This window comes from Pinus tabuliformis, chromosome 3_1 (genome assembly GCF_031772625.1).
Source record: "Pinus tabuliformis cultivar Carrire ecotype Pingquan chromosome 3_1, CPIR1, whole genome shotgun sequence".
Lineage (NCBI taxonomy): Eukaryota > Viridiplantae > Streptophyta > Pinopsida > Pinales > Pinaceae > Pinus > Pinus tabuliformis.
The window spans coordinates 431,306,003-431,321,904 of NC_142301.1; the positions used below are offsets into that span (position 1 = coordinate 431,306,003).

At 34.8% G+C, this 15,902-nt stretch overlaps 1 long non-coding RNA gene across 2 annotated transcripts; it reads right to left on the bottom strand.

Annotated features, from left to right (window-relative positions):
- Positions 1-13,013: 13,013 nt before the first annotated feature.
- LOC149187605 (uncharacterized) lies at positions 13,014-14,137 on the bottom strand. Of its 2 annotated transcripts, XR_016256207.1 has the most exons (4): positions 13,892-14,137; positions 13,593-13,762; positions 13,400-13,444; positions 13,014-13,318 (listed from the first exon to the last, which is right to left on the bottom strand). It is a non-coding gene; the product is annotated as an uncharacterized LOC149187605 (long non-coding RNA). The 2 variants fall into 2 exon arrangements; XR_016256206.1 differs by having other exon boundaries at positions 13,400-13,762.
- Positions 14,138-15,902: the final 1,765 nt, after the last annotated feature.

Below are 15,902 nucleotides of genomic sequence, written 5' to 3' on the forward strand. Positions count from 1 at the left end.
TAACTCCATCCAAGATCACTACCAAGAGAAAACATAGTTTCTTGAGCCCAGTCAATAAGAAAAGGTGTTGTGGTCACAAGTCAAATGCAGGGAAAGATAAACTACAATTTGAAAGGGTTGGACGAGTTCATGTAGAAAAAAAGAGCATGAATGAACAGCTGGAGTTGTCTTCTCAACGACAAAGAACTGTGGACCACATGCCTAAGTTAGAGCAACATTATATTATACACAAAAATGGTAAATCTGATGTTATGCATTTTTTCATGTGAAATATGATATACTATCATTTGCAATGCATAGGCATAACTATATGAACTTTTTTTGTTGTTACAGTTTACGGGCCAACTTGTCGACTCCAATTATTTGATGAGTATGTCGATGAAAGAAATTATAGCATTGGGAGCACTTCTCCAATCAGTACTATCCCAATTCCCTCCCCGGGGGTGCTTCCCCCTATTGTACAACCAATGGGGATGTATTGTCGGCCACACCCACCACCTTTTTCCTTCATAAATTCTCCCATGCCTATAACCGACTCCCCAAACCCTTCCCAATTCCCACCCCTCCCCTTTAACCATCCGCCCTTCTCATTGTTCCAATCATCCACCCTTAACATTCCAATTTCCCCCCCTAGGGTGATCGCTCGCCCTAGGTTTATTCCCACTATCGTACAACCAATGGGGATGTATCATCGCCCCAACCCACTACATTTTTCCAATTTTTCTCCCACCATGCCTTTATCCATCACCCCTGAACCATGCCTATATCCATCACCAAGTGCTCCACCATCTACCCAAGAAGGGCAGTATTCTCCATTGCCTTAGATCTTCATGGTGAGAATGAGTAGTTGATCAAAAACTTATCATTAATTAACGAAATTGATTATATGCATTTTGGATTTTACAACTAATTGGTTATTGAATTTTTGCAGCAATATCACTTTGGAAATGCACTTGGGAGTGCCAAGAGTGGCGATGGTGACTTATACACCCAATTTCTAGATTAGTCGTGAGGCGGCATTTCCATAATGTCATTCATGGGCATGAACTTCCATTATCTATGTTGGGAATGAAGTTCCATTTTGTAGAAAAGAAAAATGTATAACTAGACAAATTTGGAATACAAATATATGAATTTGAACTTGTGGGTATGACAATGTCTTCATTGACTTTTAAATTCATGATGTGGATTTGATGTTATATTCTATCAATGTTACATTAGTTTTGAGGAATGTAGTTAGAAAGGATTTATTTGTTTCATTTACAAGTTATCAAGTTTGCAAGTTAAGTTACTTTTATATTTATATCTTACTCAATGTTGCACGCATGAAAAAACATATCATTACCAAGGAACTTTTCTTAGTTATAATAATATATGTATCATGTACATGAAGAGAGCATATATATGGATTTAGATTTATTTTAATTTTTTATTTATGAAAAAGAAAACTAAAGTTGAATTTATGAAAAAGAAAAGTACACTATACATGCCATATAAGAAAATCTACAAAAATAGATAATTATTTGAGCCTTTACCACTTAACTACTAACATTTATAGATGAAAACTTTATTGATAAGTGGTGTAGTATTATTTAAGTTTTATTATATATATATATATATATATATATATATATATATATATATATATATATATATATATATATATATATATATATATATATATATATATAAACAATTCCCTTATTTATCTTTGGAGCCCTGTAACATAATGTACACAACTCAATGCAGCATAATGTCTTACGTAAATTCCATTAGGTAGATCAAATTAAGTATCCTATTGAACTTTACAATACCTTATAGAATATGTGCCACATGTCAAGTTTAGGTAGCTCAGAGTGGATAGAGACAAATAGAGCACAATTGAGAGGGTTTACATTTTGTAATAGCCCATGGACCACATGTCTCAGGTAACTACATAGATAATGTCTTCTCCTTTGCACTTGCATTATTTCAATTCGAGATAAAAGAGGACATAATAGACTCACCTTTCGAATGAATTTTCTTTTGAAAGGGTTTTCCAGAAAATAATTGGCATTCATTGTGGTTTGTGAGTGATTGTGAATACTTTTCTTAATTTTTCACATTTAATTTACTGCATACATAAACAACAAAATTGGTAATAAGGGATCTCGAATCTAAATGAATTAACCCTTCATAGTATAGATTTATATTTAAGAAACATATATGTTTTGATGGACTATCTAGTGGAATATCCATGATAGTTTATAGATAAACTATGGTTAAGGACCTAATGTACATGAACAAGATAAACAACATGGATGATAAGAGAATTCCCAAAAAAAAATTGAACTCTATCCATTACTATCAACACCTTAAACAAAGATGGCATCAAGATGATGTGTTGGTTAAATCATTAGGGAATATAGCAGGATGTCATCCTACCCATACAGACAATATTAAAAATATAATTGTATCTAAATTTAAAGAGGATTTGTGGTGCAATGAAGAGTTAGACATTAAAAGGAAGCCAAGATATTATGAGGGAGTAAATGGGATTCTAAAAGATCAAAAATATCTTTTAGTTCTAACTAGTATAAACTAGCATTTGCACCACAAGTTGCAAAGGATACGCCGTAAGGCGGTATAAGAAATATAACATAAAAAAAGAAATTTTCGTACAAAGTTCTCTGAGTATGTTTCTAGTTGCAAACCATTAATCATTAACCCCAAACGCATACTCTCTAGATGAAAAAGAGAGTTTAAAAAGTGGAATGTTATCATTCATGTTTATATTTTGAGCCCATTAAAAAATCACCGATTACGAGATTTCACAATTAAGAGACTTCACAATAAGGGAGTCCCCTTTTAGAGGATTTGTAATGTTTGTGTCATGTAAAGCACCCAGACATGTATGTAATATTTACAACATAAAAATGCTACATGAGTGGCATAAGAAGGAAAGTGTGTTGATACGAAGCTACTCTTTGTTTTACACTTTCACCCATGAAGAAATGTCAAAACAAAGCAGATAGGAAGGTACCTTATAAAGAGTCTAGGTGTTTTAAGCCTTGATGAAGGCCACATTCCTCAGAGTCATAAGTCAAAGATTTGGAATTTATTAATGAGAGTGAATTCAAGGCTTTGAACTCTGCAATATGAATACAGAGAAACACTCCTTTCGTCCACTTTGTGACTTATTATCAAGATAAAACATAGGTGTATAATGTATTCATGAAGACAGATTAATGTCAAAGACAAATAAAACTAATGTTCTTTGTAAATTGTCTCTGTTCTTCTAAACACATGCACACTTGCAATACCCAACTTTTTGTTGGTATTGTTGCATAACTGCTAGATTTTTCCCACGCCTACCTTGCATGAGGAATTGATCACAAACCAAATATAAATGTCATTTTCTGCTAAATTTATCATGCAACCCAAACTATCCATCTTGCTAGCAGAAGACAAATAATCAGTATAAACTATGAGCAGGAACAAGGCACTTGTCACAACATGCATATTGTTCCATTTCTGTGAGTACAACAATCCACCTGAATACAAAGAAACACTCCTACGCTCCTTTAGTCCACTTTGTAACTTGTTATCAAAATAGAGGATAGTTGTATTTAACGTATTCATGAAGACAGAACTTGACAAACAACACTGGTGTTCTTTGTATGTTCTCTCCATTCTTCTTAACACATGCACGCATGTAATACCCATCTTTTTGTTGATATTGTTGCAAAATTGCTAGGTTTTTGCCCACCCCTACCATTGCATGAGGAACTGATCACAAACCACATTGCCTACGAAATTTATAATGCATCCCAAACTATCCATTTAACTCTCGTAAACTTCCATTCATTTTAATACCAAAAGTATCCTTAAAAACCTTCTTGATAGCATTAATCTCCCCGAGATCTCCTGCTTGGGTTGAGGTTGCATATGCATTGATATAGTTGAATTGCAGTGTTATTGAGGATACGATAATTGGTCATTAAGAATTTATAAGTTTCAATAAAATATTAAAACTGTACTAATTCTACAACACTGATGATCCTTTATTAAAAAACCAAAAGCACTGACCTCCTTTGGTAAAATTCCTGCATCTTCCAGAGCTTTCCGAATGCAAATTAAAACTCCAAGTCCATCAAAGTGTGGATCGTTCATCTGGAAAACATCACAAGGGACAGTGCAGCTTACGTTGGGCTTTTGATTGAATTCTCAAGAATTTCAGGGATCATGGCTTTGAATGTTGACCTAATTTTTGAAATCTTAAAGCGAGTGGATGGCGCAACAATTGCCAATGTACAGTGTGTGTCCTCTCTATTTTCTGCTCTGCAACAAGAGAAGATCATAGTTGGGAGGAACTACGCTTCTCACTATGACTTTGCAATATTTACATAACATTTCCATTAACATTGGAAATATAGAATGCATAAATTATTGCAATCCTCTACTATGGCATGATTTTTTCCTCCACTTGTTCCACAAATTTGACCATTTCGGTTTGGAAGAAAACTTCGGTGGGTCAATGAATTCTATGCCAATATGCTTGTATAATCGCAGAACCATGCGTTGATGCATTGACTACGAATGGTCCGCATTTTGCTATCGATTAGGAAACTTCTGAGTCCATTACCAAAGAGCATGTGTTGTGCCACTTCACTCTCCATATGCCATGGAATTTTGGGAATCTTGCTTTTTTCCAGTGGTAATATTATACAGCTAATCCAAGACAACCGCATAAATTATTATTAGATGTCATCCTATAGATCAAAATGACAAAAGGATGGCACCTTTCTGGATAACAGGGTGTCTAAAAGGGTAGCCTGGTTCCTTATGTACTGTCTTGCTTCACTATATTATTTCATGTTTCAACATGTTAAAAGACGGATTAGAATTTCCATAACGAGCTTCATCATTCAAAGAGACAGGCATGATCCAGCTAGAAGTAGGGGATATTTTGGAATTTGTTTCCAATGAATTTCCAGACAAGCCAAGGGAAATTTGTGCCCTCTTAGTGCAATGCACGCCAAGAAGTTCACAATATTTAGCTTTTTACTTGGAGACACTTTTGAGCCAATACCAAGCAAGCACTAGAAGCACTGCTTTGCGAGATATCACAAAACGCCCAACTTGATTTCTGCAGTTATTAAATTTGCAGAAGCCAGGTTTTAATCTTGTATACTTTGTATTAGAGTTAGTTAACATTAACTCTCATGGCAACGAGGCAGAATTATATACTGCAAGGTTGAAGCAATTCTATAGACTTTTCAGTAGTACTACTCTCTTGCACTGATCTTTGAAAGAGTATATTGTAGATATATTTAGCTCAGCTTCAGCAGAAAAGCTGCTCAACAGGTTCATGATATGCCTGGCAGAATACTGTCTTGAAACAGTTTCTGATGTTTTTCCGTTGTTGAAGGACATGGTGTTTCAAATAAAGAGTGGAGAAAGCATTGCTTGCCACTGTTAGTTCCTTGTGGGTTTGCTCACCGCTCAGGCGGGAAATGCAATTTCCTAACAAACGCTAATCTTCCAGGGAATAAAATGTCGCTGTTAGTTGAAATTACAAGTTTACAAACAAATGACGAGGCTTTGGGAAATTTTTTGAAGGGGTTTCCTTGTGTTAAGAATCAGGGAAGATATGGCTATATTGATGTGTACATGGACACTTATTTTCGATTGCTCCAGGAGGATTTCTTATGGGGTTTGAAGAAGGGTATCTCTGCTCTAAGGAAGAATTCGTTACAGGATGCGCCAAGGCACTTGAAGATTTGGAAAAATGGTTATGTTCTGGGAATCCATTTCGGTGGAAGCTATTCACAACTGTGGCAATACATGTAAAGAAGCTGAAGAATTATAAGCGTCCATTGTCCGGAAACCTTCTTTGTCTCTCCGATGATGGAGGGAACTTTGAGTCCCCAATTTGGGGTGTTGTGGCTCACTGTGAATATTCTGTGAATGGAATGATCATGCTTGCAAGGATTGTGGATGGAAGAAGCGGAACAGGAGAAGTGGAGATCCAGGCAATTGGCTGACTCTTGTGTGCGAGCTCAAATATTGTGATAGCTGAAAGCCCTACATTTTACAAGGCCTATTGACCTGTATTGAAAGCATTCCAGGAGAAAGATATGGTAAGGGTCATTTCACTAGCAATCAAACCAAATAGAATATCCTCCTTTGCAACTAAGAAAGGTTGAATCCTCTTTGTTTGATATAATGGAGGAAGCCCTGTGGTGGACCTGACGAGAATATTTTGGTCAAAATCCCACCATGTAACTTGTGGCCCTTGGATTGTCACCCAATATGTAATCAATCAAGCATTAGAACACCACCAACAACATCATCACTAGAACAAACTAAAACCAAATTGATTGCATCCTATAAGAGAAGGCTACTTGGAAGACTGTGGTCATTTCCAGCAATTCCCCTATAAAGTCTGGCCAAAAATCCCACCATAGGCCATTTCCAGCATTTCCCTCCCTAAAGTCTGGCCAAAAATCCCACCATAGGCCTACTGTTGTAGTTTGTAGGTTTTGTCCGCTTATAGTTGTCTCTTGCATCTACGAAGTTATCATTGTTATCAGGTCCTGCAACAACAATACCAAATAAAACATTAGGGTCATTCCACTAGCAATCAAACCATATCGAATATCCTCCTTTGCAACTAAGAAAGGTTGAATCCTCTTTGTGATGCAATGGAGGAAGCCCTGTGGTGGAACTGATGAGGATACTTTGGTCCATATTCCACCATGTAACTTGTGGCCCTTGGATTGTCACCCATTATGCAATCAACTTGCAAGAGAAAGATTTTAGCCAATAGACTGGAGAAAATTTCAGTATTTCTAGCTCGTAGGCTAACTGAATTATCATAACGAATAATCATAACTCACCAAGAAGACATTCCAGGCACCAAAAGCAATGTTCTGCGAGACATTAGAAAATGCCCAGCTGGATTTCTACAGGTATTAAATTTACAGAAGTCGTGTTTTAAACTTGTATACTCTGTATTAGAGTTAGTTAACATTATCTCGCATGGCAACGAGGCAGAATTATATACTGCAAGGTTGAATAAATTCTATAGGATTTTCAGTGGTACTTCTCTCTTGCATTGGTCTCTGGAAGAGTATATTGTAGATATATTCAACTCAGCTTTAGCAGAAAAGATGCTCAAGAAATTCATAATACGCCTTGCAGAATACTGTCCTGAAACAGTTTATGATGTTTTGTCGTTGTTGAATGACATCGTGTTTCAAAGAAAGAGTGGAGAAAACATTGATTGCCACTGCCAGTTCCTTCTGGGTTTGCTCACCGCTTAGGTGGGAAATGCAATTTCCTTAACGAACGTTAATCTTCCATGGAATAAAATGTCGTTGTTACCTGAAATTACAGGTTTACAAACATATGATGAGGCTTCGGAAAATTGTTTGAAGGGATTCCCTTGTGTTAAGAGGGGAAGCTATGGCTCTATTGATGTGTACAGGGGCACTTATTTTTTATTGCTCCAGGAGGATTGCATCTGGGGTTTGAAGAAGGGTATCTCTGCTCTAAGGAAGAAGTCATTACAGGATGCGCCCAGGCACTTGAAGATTTGGAAAATTGGTTATGTTCTGGGAATCCATTTCGGTGGAAGCTGTTCTGGCAAGTATAAATATTTTAAATGTAAAAATTATGACATGAATAATGCAGAAGAAGTCATTACAGGATGCGCCCAGTCACTTGAAGATTTGGAAAATTGGTTATGTTCTAGGAATCCATTTCGGTGGAAGCTGTTTTGGCAAGTATAAATATTTTAAATGTAAAAATTATGACATGAATAATGCAATTGTATTCACATATTACTGTAAAAAAAAAAAATTAGTGATAAATTTATCCACCCGGCATTGTACTAAATATTTAATAAAATTTAATATGCATGAACAAAAAAATATATTTTACCAATTTTGTATTACAAACTTAATAAAAATTAATATGCGTGAATACAGAAACATATATTTTACCAATTTTAGAATTACTCCAGTTTTTCTGTAAATCCAACTTACATTTGAGTTGTGTGCAGTGACTTCATTTTTTATCTGTGATATTAGTTATGGCAAGAACTATACTAATTATTTCGATGAATAGTTTAAGTTGAACTAAAACCAAATTGATTGCATCCTATAAGAGAAGGCTACTTGGAAGACTGTGGTCATTTCCAGCAATTCCCCTATAAAGTCTGGCCAAAAATCCCACCATAGGCCTACTGTTGTAGTTTGTAGGTTTTGTTCGCTTATAGTTGTCTCTTGCATCTACGAAGTTATCATTGTTATCAGGTCCTGCAACAACAATACCAAATAAAACATTAGGGTCATTCCACCAGCAATCAAACCATATCGAATATCCTCCTTTGCAACTAAGAAAGGTTGAATCCTCTTTGTGATGCAATGGAGGAAGCCCTGTGGTGGAACTGACGAGGATACTTTGGTCCATATTCCACCATGTAACTTGTGGCCCTTGGATTGTCACCCAGTATGCAATCAACTTGCAAGAGAAAGATTTTAGCCAATAGACTGGAGAAAATTTCAATATTTCTAGCTCATAGGCTAACTGAATTATCATAACGAATAATCATAACTCACCAAGAAGACATTCCACCCACCAAAAGCAATGTTCTGCGAGACATTAGAAAATGCCCAGCTGGATTTCTGCAGGTATTAAATTTACAGAAGTCGTGTTTTAAACTTGTATACTCTGTATTAGAGTTAGTTAACATTATCTCGCATGGCAACGAGGCAGAATTATATACTGCAAGGTTGAAGAAATTCTATAGGATTTTCAGTGGTACTTCTCTCTTGCATTGGTCTTTGGAAGAGTATATTGTAGATATATTCAACTCAGCTTTAGCAGAAAAGATGCTCAAGAAATTCGTAATACGCCTTGCAGAATACTGTCCTGAAACAGTTTATGATGTTTTGTCGTTGTTGAATGACATCGTGTTTCAAAGAAAGAGTGGAGAAAACATTGATTGCCACTGCCAGTTCCTTCTGGGTTTGCTCACCGCTTAGGTGGGAAATGCAATTTCCTTAACGAACGTTAATCTTCCATGGAATAAAATGTCGTTGTTACCTGAAATTACAGGTTTACAAACATATGATGAGGCTTCTGAAAATTGTTTGAAGGGATTCCCTTGTGTTAAGAGGGGAAGCTATGGCTCTATTGATGTGTACAGGGGCACTTATTTTTTATTGCTCCAGGAGGATTGCATCTCGGGTTTGAAGAAGGGTATCTCTGCTCTAAGGAAGAAGTCATTACAGGATGCGCCCAGGCACTTAAAGATTTGGAAGATTGGTTATGTTCTGGGAATCCATTTCGGTGGAAGCTGTTCTGGCAAGTATAAATATTTTAAATGTAAAAATTATGACATGAATAATGCAGAAGAAGTCATTACAGGATGCGCCCAGGCACTTGAAGATTTGGAAAATTGGTTATGTTCTGGGAATCCATTTCGGTGGAAGCTGTTTTGGCAAGTATAAATATTTTAAATGTAAAAATTATGACATGAATAATGCAATTGTATTCACATATTACTGTAAAAAACAAAAATAGTGATAAATTTATCCACCCGGCATTGTACTAAATATTTAATAAAAGTTAATATGCATGAACAAAAAAATATATTTTACCAATTTTGTATTACAAACTTAATAAAAATTAATATGCGTGAATACAGAAACATATATTTTACCAATTTTAGAATTACTCCAGTTTTTCTGTAAATCCAACTTACATTTGAGTTGTGTGCAGTGACTTCATTTTTTATCTGTGATATTCCTTATGGCAAGAACTATACTAATTATTTCTATGAATAGTTTAAGTTGATTGTGTATAATAAAAAATAAAATCAGTTGAGACATGCAATCTTTTCTTGGTCCACCCTGCAACGATAGTGAGTTCTCGATGAAAAATAACTCCATCAGCTATCCATGGCTCAAATACATATTTATTTAATCACTGCAAATAGAAAATTAAGAGCAAAGAGAAAATTATGCAAAATTTTTATTGCAAATAAAAAATTAAGAGCAAAGAGAAAATTATGCAAAAATTAAAGATAAAAGAAAAGTGCCTACTGTCAGAACCCTCTATGCCCCAGGAACCCTCTATGCCCCAGTTTTCCTGTTGTAAGTTCCAGGGTGGGAAGGGTCAACTTGCATCAACTTGCAGGCTGAAGGGAACGCGCAAATGAGCGTTGAGCATGGGTAGGAACCCAGCCGGAGACAACCAGAAGGGTTGGTGGTCAAAAGGTCTCAAGATCGATCCTACATTCACCTCTTCAGCAAGAATTGGACTACATGGATTATTATGGTGACATATATTGTCACACAGAAAATAATATGGCACTGGGAATTTCATGGTTAGAAGTGGGCAACACAACCAGCAAAAACCGAAGTCTGTTTAAATACAAATAAAAAGACATCATACACGTAATTATGAAAGTAGTTTATCCAACCATTATGAAAGTAGTCTATCCAACCGCACTTTCTGCAGCAAAGCTAGAACAACATACATACAAAAAGTTGGAACACTTACGGAACAAAACACACATTTGCTTGAAAATCTAGGAATCATTTTAAAGGGCAAATCTGAAATGGGTATAAAAATACCAACGCTGCAAGATGTTAGGGGATCCCTCTGCGAATCCGTGAGCTCCTTCAGAATCTTTTTTGACACCCATAAAAAAGAAAGAAGCACAATAAAGCCTATAAATTGAAATCCCCACAAATAAAACTTAACCTTTTTGACACCCATAAAAAAGAAAGAAGCACAATAAAGCCTATAAATTGAAATCCCCACAAATAAAACTTAATCCTACCAAAAAAAGCGAGCAATGAAATTAAGAAACACACACCATGGAAAAAAACCAAAACCATTCCATGCATATTGAGTAAACTAAAATAGGGAAAAGGCAAACTATAATAGTTGCAATTCAGACATTACCCAGACAAATCACCCATTGGAATGCCCTTTCTCGATATTGTGGAGCGATTCCAATTGAAACTCTGGTTAAATAGGGAGGAAGCATCCAACATACATATGCAGGTAACTTTCGAACCCTTAAAAAAACGCAACCCACATACAAAAAGCTAGAACATCATACATACAAAAAGATGGAACAGTTACATATTCTTTGCGCCAGAAAGCTGCATAAAACAAAACAAACATTCGCTTGAAAACCCAAGAATCAATTTAAGGGGAAAATCTGAAATGGATGTAAAAAAAAATAACTGCGTTGCAAGATGTTTGGGGATACCACTACAAATCCTGGAGCTCCTCCAGAATCCTTTTTGAAACTATGGCTGCAACTTTGAATGTTGTGCAAACCCTTCACTTATTAAAACATACGAACGGAAGAATACAGATATGTCACAAGGCGATTGATATAATAATCCAATCTGATGGTCTAACAAAACGATTGGATAATGCACAACCGCACACAGTGACACGGCGCGGAGTAGCAAGACCTAGCTGTCAGAAAAACCAAGCGAGACCTAGCTGCCACATAAACCTACCAGTGGCATGGAGCCTCGTAGCGGTAATGTTTTGAACAATAAATACTCATGTTTGGTTAGTTACAAACCTAACAGGATCGAACGGTAGAATTTGTTTTAATCGTCTAACATGTAAGATCGACGATGCACAATGAGACAAGTGGTATGGAGAGGGAGTCTATTTCAAAGGGTCAAAGGGAAACGCCTTACGGCGTAATTAAAGCAAAAATGGTCGTTGAGGTAACGTGGCTGTTGTAAAATAATTAATAAATATGGTGATCGGTTGAGGCACTGTTGTCCATGATGTATCCTTCTTGGCCTTCCATCCTTTTTCGTTTCATGGATATGTACTCTATAAAATCCCACGCCAGGCTTCTGCAGACAATATAGCTTAATCTGATATGTCGCCACCATATCCATCAATTTATACATCGCTTTTATTTGTTCTCGAAAAGGGCGTGTCCCATATAATACCCAGAATGAATCACTACATTGATGAATACCTGCAGTATATTTTCTCTCTTTTAAGTATAATGATAAGGATTTAAATGGGAAACTAAGCTCCGTCAATTAGTATTACAAATAAAATTGAATTTTATAAGAACCGTAAAGACTAAGATTACGCACCTGGATAATCAAATCCACGGAAAAAGCATTATGTTTTAAATAGTGGGAAGAACTTGACCTTTCACTCCACTGAGAACTTTTCGAACTTCTGGAAACATCCATCTGATAACTACACTGCCAAACGATTGGAATAAACAAGAAACAAATCCACGCGAGGTTATGGTATCTGTTATCAAGTAGTCTGAGAATTTCTTTGTTCACGTTGCAGGAATTATGAACAAACAAATACAATTAGCAAAATATAAGTAATGTTGAACCCAAAACATCAAATATTTTAAGGCGTAAGATTTCTGGTTCCTCTTCTTCTCAGTTATTATATGGATTAGTAGACATTTAGGTAAGAGATATACCTATAGTCAAAAAAGAAGCCACTGAGAATTGATATATGGCAACATGAAAAGAATGTGTATAGGAACAAAAACAGGGTTTCACCAGAAAGGTATACATAAGTAAAGCCTGCATGTCACTCCTTGGCTAATCTGGTGATATTAAGAGAATATTTTAGCATAACAGAATGAAATTGTTAAATGTGATAGTGAAAGCGCTAGAGTTGTCGTTGCCACGAATTTAATTAAAATTAAGAAGAATAAAAACCCAATACACTGCAGATCAATAGAGTCTAAATTCGACTTAGATGGCACAAATATATAAATTAAGTCAATAATTGTAATGAAAGCAATGCAATTGATATCGAATTCAAAGGAATCAATCCTAACAAATTGTGACCTGAAAAGAATTTGTATAAGAACAAAATCAAAGAGTTTCACCAGAACGGTATACCTAAGTAAAACCTGCATGTCACTCCCTCTTGGCTAATCTGGAGATATTAAGAGAATATCTTAGCATAACAGGATGAAATTGTTAAATGGGATAGTGAAAGCACTAGAGTTGTCGTTGCCACGAATTTAATTAAAATTAAGAAGAAGAAAAACCCAATACACTGCAGATCAATAGAGTCTAAATATATAAATTAAGTCAGTAATTGTAATGAAAGCAATGCAATTGATATCGAATTCAAAAGAATCAATCCTAACAAATTGTGACCTGAAGATTAGCCTCCGTGGAATAAGAATTCCATTCCTCTCAAGTCCCGACGGACAGGGCTTCCCCTAACGCCGCCACATCAAGACGGTTAACCACTACGAAAAGTCTGAGCTTAAGGTAAATCTCCATAAATACTAGTAAACAAGAACAAAAAATTAAAGTGTCAAGCCGAATGTCATGAAAAAACAAAAAGAAAATACTATACGGGTGTTTACCTCATTCGGAGTTAGCGTCCATCCGAATCTCCATATACTACTACGCTGGAGGAAAATAAATCACCGTGAGCATAATGACGCTGGTTAAGAATTCGAAATAATGTGTGTTGTTGCACAGAGGCCTTCCAGCCAAGCCAGCAAAACAAATTAACAAAAATCAAAATCTAAATTGGGTAGCAGGGTTTTGACTTACCCTAATGAACTCCTACCATCTGATTGAACATTGAAATCTCAATCGTTCACAAGAAATGTGCTTACAAGCCACGTGAAGTCACATGTAAAAAAACGCAACCCACATACAAAAAGCTAGAACATCATACATACAAAAAGATGGAACAGTTACATATTCTTTGCGCCAGAAAGCTGCATAAAACAAAACAAACATTCGCTTGAAAACCCAAGAATCAATTTAAGGGGAAAATCTGAAATGGGTGTAAAAATAACTGCGTTGCAAGATGTTTGGGGATACCACTACAAGATGTTTGGGGACACCACTACAAATCCTGGAGCTCCTCCAGAATCCTTTTTGAAACTATGGCTGCAACTTTGAATGTTGTGCAAACCCTTCACTTATTAAAACATACGAACGGAAGAATACAGATATGTCACAAGGCGATTGATATAATAATCCAATCGGATGGTCTAACAAAACGATTGGATGATGCACAACCGCACACAGTGACACGGCGCGGAGTAGCAAGACCTAGCTGTCAGAAAAACCAAGCGAGACCTAACTGCCACATAAACCTACCAGTGGCATGGAGCCTCGTAGCGGTAATGTTTTGAACTACCAGTGGCATGGAGCCTCGTAGCGGTAATGTTTTGAACAATAAATACTCATGTTTGGGTAGTTACAAACCTAACAGGATCGAACGGTAGAATTTGTTTTAATCGTCTAACATGTAAGATCAACGATGCACAATGAGACAAGTGGTATGGAGAGGGAGTCTATTTCAAAGGGAAACGACTTACGGCGTAAAAATAAATCAACATTACTAAAACAAGAACCAACTCCCATGAACTACATAACTACAATGGTCATTGAGAAAATTCCTAAAATGGTGGGATGTAAAAATTTATCACCTTTGTGATGGTTGAAGATGAAAATCAATTTCTCAAATTAAAACTCATTTACCTTTCTAACCTCCCAAATCTAAAAAACTATGATAATCTTGGAATGCTTCTCTTACAACTTTTAAAGCATAAAAACAAGATTTCAATGAATTTAAATAAACTTTCCCTTTTAAAAACAAAATTTTTAAAAAATTTAAATAATCTTTGTTTTTAAAAATGAGATAAACTAATTTTGATCTCAATGAACATGAATTATCATTATTATAATCACATTAACATAAACATTATTATTTGGTATTAATATAGATACTTATTTCCATGATTAAAATCTATTCTTTATATTCAATGTATTTATTTCTTCTTTATAAAAAAAATGATAATAATAAATGAGATTTAAATAATAAGTTTGATGTCTATGTTGAATTTTGTCAATTTTTTTTATAAATTATATATAAAAAAAAATTTATAAAATTATATCATATCCATATGTCAATAATTATTATTTATAAACAAAATAAAAATTTAAATTATTATAACATTTTAATTAACTTATAATATTTAATTCATAAATATGGATTTTAAAATATTTCCAGTAATTGTAAAAATAATTAATTTTTATTAAATATAAATTATATTTTATAACATATTATTTTTAAAAACATAAAAGTTTAACAAATATGATACAAACAAAAATCAAATTCCGATTGAATTGACACGTACGATGGGAACGTAATATTTAATGCTATTGCATTCAATGTAATATAATGGTCGTATCGAAAAGCCTTTCCGTATGATGTTCTTGCCATTTTGGTTGATCTCATCACACGAAACCAGTGATGTGTAGATGTCGTAACCAGTGATGTGTAGATGTCGTAACCACATTTATTGTGGCCGATTACCATGGCATGGAATGGCTATGGTCATACAAGTGATGTGTAGATGTTGTAACCACATTTATTGTGGCCGATTACCATGGCATGGAATGGCTATGGTCATACGTAAGACCACCCGACTGTTGAGCAGGGTGTCTTTGAACCACTCATATATATATATATATATATATATTTTCCCTATAAAAAAGAGTAAAATTTTAATATATTATTATTATGTTCAAATTTAATTGAAAATAATTCTATCACTGTTTTAATCTAGTTTATTCTATCAACATTTTTAACCAATATATATATATATATATATATATATATTATAAAAATTATTTCGAAATAGATGTTTATTTCAAATTATAAATTCACAAATCATATTTTATTTTCGCTTTATGTTAAAATAAATATTATAATATAAACATTCGTAATTGTTTTAATATATTTATAATATTAAAAAAAAAATAATCTTAAAAACATACCTTATTATATTATTTATTTTCAATGACAGAGTAAATAATAAACAAACCTACATTGTATTTATACGT